Genomic DNA, 6000 nt, shown 5'->3' on the forward strand with positions numbered 1-6000 from the left:
ACAGCATTAAATAATGGCCCAGCTACCCAGAGATTACATTTAAAGGAGAATTCTGCGATTTACTTGCATGGAGACAAAAGCTCTGTGAAACAGAACCTTGAAAACAGTTTGTGGGGAAATGTAGCTTAATATGGGTGGTATGATTTGGCCCACAATTTTTAGTTTTTACTTTTGTATTAAGTATACATTCAAATTGTTAAGTAAAAAGAGAGAGTCTACACAAATCAGTAACTTCTTTAAACATTCCACTGAAAAAATAAAAGGTAAAGAACATATCAAACCAAATATACTTCTCTTTCTTATCCTAATAGCACCATAAGCTTTGTCTGTGTATATATATATACACATCTGCATTGCTAATGTGCACGCTACTGTAGTGCCAAGGTGTTATCTACACAAATAAAGACATCCCTACAACCAGTTAGATTGAATTCATACAGTTTTAGAATATAAAAACTTGGGAACAGCAACAAACAGAACTTTTACAATTCCCAGCAAAGAACAATTGTGAACCCAATGGGGCAGATGAGAGATTGACATGGAGAGACTCTTTCTATGCCAGTGATGAAAATATGAAGTAAGCAAATAAAGATATTTCTTTAAATTGTCAGAAATGCTGAAAGACTTTCTATTAAGGAGTGAAGGAGCATAATCGTTTGTGTATGTTGATTAAAAAGAAAACTTGTGCATAACTCTGTGGGCAAGGAAAGAGTGGTAGAAATAACAACAGGCTACAGCCTTTAGCAGCCTGCTCCCAGATCAGGAATAAAAAGCAATAACAAATAGGGGATAAATCCTAAATGCATTATGAAGCCCTATTCCAAGCAGATGCTTAATATAATGTATACCTCTGGCAGAGACCTGAGATTTCTATCCAAAATATTTCTGTAGTTCCGAAACTGTGGTCAATGGAGTACTTTCTGGTGGTCCACAGAAAGCTGTTTGGACACATAGGCCAGATCCTCTGAAGTATTTAGGCACCTAACTCCTAATTAAATCAACCTTTGAGGATCTGGGCCACAGTGATGGCTCTACTTCTTTGTTTCTAATGTCTATATCACATTTAAATAAGCTAAAGTTACATTAAGTACTTTCTTAATATTTCTTTTCCATTAAAGCGATATAGAAGCCACAGGGATATTATTTGATTGCAAATGGGAGGAGGGGTAGTCCACCCACCCACTCATGAATGCGAGGGAAATTGGTCATGAGATAATCTCTCTATTAAGATATAGTAGTCTGCACTATGAAAATGTTTGAGAACCCATGCTTTATTTGCATCACGAGTGTTGTCAAAGTGTAACAGGGACCAAAGTGCCTCATACATCTCTGTCATATCTCCTTGAAGGGTTATGCACTGTTTCTCTCCATCACTTTTTAATGGAAAATCTTTTATCATTTCTGGAAATTTGACAAAATACTTGTCTCACACTTTGGGACATTGGAGTAGAAAGTGTCTCTCCATCTCAATCTCTTCTGTCACATTGGTTGCACATTGGTTACTCTCTGAGTTTGCACTGTACCCTGTGTCTCTCAATTTCCAACATTAGTTTATAGTCACCCACTTTGTATTTGAAGAGAGACTGCTAGTGTGATGGTTCTGTATAGAGATCTGTAGCCATCTGTCTTTTTATTTTTGATTTGTTCTTCCCAGAGATTAGCATATTTGGTTTTTATTTTTTAAGTTTTTAAGCTAATTATTTTACCATCACTCAATTTCAAGTAGGATGGTCTGTTAGTCTGGAGGAATAGTGTGTTAAGGCCTTGGAATGCTATAGTTGAGTGGATTATTGTGAGGGGATAGTCTGCCCTTAAAGGCAGTAGGGCCTAGCGGTTAACCCACTGTGACACTTGGTATGGCCTTTTAAGGATTTGAAATGTCCAATAGAAAAAGATGAAGACCTAAAGGGGGATAGACATAGAGAGGAAGAGGTCGTAGGAAGGACTAGTGGTTAGAAGAAATACAGGGACCAGGAGCCTGGCAGAGTAAGTGAGGCTAGGCCCACCTCTTCCCCCAACTAATTGGGTATAACTATGGGAAGAGGAGCAGCATAAAGGCTGCCTCCTTAGAATAGGGTGGGACTAGGGGATTGGCTGGGCTGGGGCTGGACGGGAAGGATGTACTAGCTGAGCTATACTTTGAGGGGAGATGGAAGATATAATGAAGAATACTGAAACCAGTCTAGGAAATTATGAAGGAGATAGCAGAGGGGAAGACAGGTCCAGGGCCGGCTCCAGCGTTTTTGCCACCCCAAGTGGGGAAAAAAAAAAAAAAAGCTGCGATCGACTCTACCGCCGCCGCTTCATTCTTCGGCAGCAATTTGGCGGTGGGTCCTTCCCTCTGAGAGGAACTGAGGGACTCACCGCTGAATTGCAACTGAAGACCTGGACATGCTGCCACTTCTCATTGGCTGCCCAAGGCATCTGCTTGCTGCGCTGGTGCCTGGAGCTGGCCCTGGACAGGTCACAGGTTAGGAAAAAGAAAAGGGTAGACATGCCAGAGCTAGAAGAAGCAACAGCAGGCAGAAAGACAGGAAAGATAAAAGAGAATAATCTGTTATAATAATGAAATCACTAGTCAAGGACGTGAAGATAGGGGATATAAGCCCTCTGAAAGTGGCAGAGTGGATTTAAAAAGCACTGGAGACATAAAAAGAGCTAGAAAACTGCCAAGAGGAGGCCTATTAAATACAAAAGCAAGGAACCAGTGGGGAAACTATTAAAGATTAAAATGCTAGGAAAACTGAAAGTGAGCTGCCAACTGCCTAAGTATCTGACAAAGACAAGAGAAGTTGTATATCTATCAAAATGACTGAAGAGGAAGTAAAACAAGGCATAGGGGATGATAAGGTACTATGTGTTGAGTAGCTAGGAGGGGAAAGAAAGCCATCCACAGCTATGCTAGTTGCATTTAAAGGAGAAACCCTCCTGGATAGGATGTCAGATTTTTCAGACAAATCCATATATTCCACCCCCAGTCAGGTGCTACTGATGCCAAAGGTTTGGACATATGGCAAATGTATGAAAATGGAAAATAATATGCAGTAAATGTGGAGGGGAGCACTCCTATAACAATTGTATGGAAAAGTCAGAATTAAAGCTTAACAACTGTGAAGGAAAGTGCAGTGCAGCATATGGAGTCTCCACAACTGGAAAGCAAACGAGAGAAATAGAAACAACGAAAGTTAAAATTTTCATACACATACGTTACTGGAAGACAATTTAAGACCGGAAGAGGAAAGGAAACTCAGTAAGGAGAAAAAGATAAACACACAATGGAATTGTGTCCCCAGTGCAGCTGGAAAGTCAACAAAGAGGAAGGAATGAGAAGTGATCACTTTCCTGTACTTATAGTATATCACAGTAAAGGCAATGTTGAGGATGGAGGAAGGCCCCCTACTTGGAGTATTAAAAAAAAGCAAACTGTTTAAAAACAAAGTAGTGAAAATATTAATGAACAATGTATAAGTGATGACACTGCAGAGTCTGATAGCCATAAGGGAATCATGATGGCTGCAAAGTTACCTATACCTAAGATATCAAGTCAACCTAAAGGTAGAAACAATGTACCATGAGGGGATGAGGAGTGTAAAAAGCAATTAAATAAAGGAACAAGGTACATAAGAAAGTGAAAAATACAATGAATTATGAGGACTTAATGTAATATAAAAGAAACAAGGCAAGTGCACAAAGGTTATTAAAAAGGGGGGGAAAAAAACTAGAGACAATTCTGTGAGAAAAATGCCACCCACCTGCCTCAGCAGCTGGGGGAACTTGATGGGGGCCAGAGGTGACAGGGAGACAGTCCCAGCAGCAAGAGATGGAGACACTCGCAAAAGACAGTAGGTAACTCCTCCTCCCAGAAGTCTCTGGAACCCATTGGCTAGCTGAGGGAGAAGGGTGCTGATTGGCCAGTATTCCCCTGCTCCGAGAATTTAATCTGGTACAGGGGCCACGTGAAGCCTCTTTCAACTCCATTCCAGCAGCCCCACCTGATCTAGGAATGAGAATCCGACTAGAGAGATGCTGCAGGTCTAGCAAATCACCTGTTTGGGGGGTCAGGAAGCATTTTTCTCTCCCATGGGTCTATTGGCGGAAGACCAGGGAGTTTTTTGCTTTCCTTATAGCACTTTCCTCCCCAGTAACTTAAGTAGGGATGTGCTTAGTACCTACTTGAGATATTGGGGTTGAGCTGTTTATTTGTTGCAACTTGCGGACAGTTTCCCGTGTGCTTAAAAGAATATGATGAATGTTCCCAGAGGTAAAAGACCTGGGATTATGGTGATAGCCCTTGGGCTCATAGGATAGGGTGATACCTTTTGGCCTTTGCAAGCCACAGTCAGATCTTGTGGCCCTCGTGGGCCAAGGTCCTCACCCTTCTGCACCCGCTGTCCCACACTGTGTGTGCGTGAGGGGAGGGTGCTAGGACCAGGGCCGGCTCCAGCTTTTTTGCCGCCCCAAGTGGCAAAGAGAAAAAAAAAGAAAAAGAAAAAAAAGCTGCCATCGGCGCCACTTCAGCGGCTGCTCTACCATGCCGCTTCATTCTTTGGCGGCAATTCGGCAGCCACTTCTTCCCTCCGAGAGGGACTGAGGGACTCGCTGCCAAATTACCGCTGAAGACTCAGACATGCTTTCCATTGGCCGCCCCAAGCACCTGCTTCCTGCGCTGGTGCCTGCAGCTGGCCCTGGCTAGGACTCACGGAAAGCTGAGTTCTGGTGGGGTATGCTGTGGAAAGCCTATCCCAAGTTATGGATTATATGGTAAGGAGTCCTGCAACCCCTGCATTTGAACAAATGAAATGCCTGCTACAGGAGAGTATCTGTGATGGTCAGGTAGTGCCCCTCCCCTGTGTTAAAGTTTAATAAAAGCTGCAGCTTGCCACTTAATTCTATGCATGTCTGTCATCCTTTTGCCACTGTGCTCACATCAATAAAAACGATCCTAAAACATCAGAGATATATAGGCAGATTATGATAATGAATGGAATACCAAGTAAGAGCAATTCCATAACAGGCCTCATTGTAGAAGGCTAAGGGATAAAAAGCTCTAATGAAGAAAAAGTGGAAGCCCTAGGCAGAAATATTCCACAACATTATTTGTGGTGAAAATCAGATTATACAAATCCATGTGAGAGGAAAAAAATTAATTAAAGAGTCTCATGAGCACATGAGGAGGAGTCAGGAAAGATGAGGACGCAATATTAAATGGGGAAACTTCAAAGAGCTGTAGCTAAAAGCAAAAATTCTGCACGAGGCAAGGATGCCATATGCAATGAAATGCTAAAACATCTGAATGAAGTGAATTTGAAAACACTGCTAAAACTGTACAACAATATATGGGGGAAAGGGTGAGCTTCAGCGGAGTGGAAACATGTTTGTAGTTGCAGTGTGGAAACCAAGTAAACTGCAAACAAGACTTGATGCCTACAGGCCAATTGCCCTTACATCATGTATGGATAAAGCCCTGGAGAGAATGGTGTCTGAACGATTAACAATATATTTACAGAGAAATGGATTTATAGACAATGTGCAAATTGGTTTCAGGAGGGGAACGAATATAGTTGATCATATAGTAAGATTAAAAACAGAAGCACAAAATGTTTGAGAAATAATGAATACAAGATGGTAGCTTTCCTGGTTATGGAAGCAACATATAATATATTATGGAGAGAGGGCTTATTGCATAAAATAGCACTCCTGGGCATAAATAAAAGAATATGTAAGTGGATAAGGATTTCTTTAAGTAAAAGATCTATGCAGGCTAGAGTGGAGAAAGCTGCTCTGGCATATATACAATCACAAATGGCATTCCACAGGGGAGTGTCATCACCCCTATCCTATTCAACATAATCATAAACAATCTCCCAGACAGGATGAGTGCAGGAACAAGCATTCCCTTGTTTGTAGATTTCTGCACCATATGGGTAAAAAACAAAAATAGCTGAGAAGCAAATCAATTAAATACTTAGGAAAAGTGTGAAGCAGAGCAATGGGGGGCTT

Source organism: Gopherus flavomarginatus, chromosome 3 (genome assembly GCF_025201925.1).
Source record: "Gopherus flavomarginatus isolate rGopFla2 chromosome 3, rGopFla2.mat.asm, whole genome shotgun sequence".
Lineage (NCBI taxonomy): Eukaryota > Metazoa > Chordata > Testudines > Testudinidae > Gopherus > Gopherus flavomarginatus.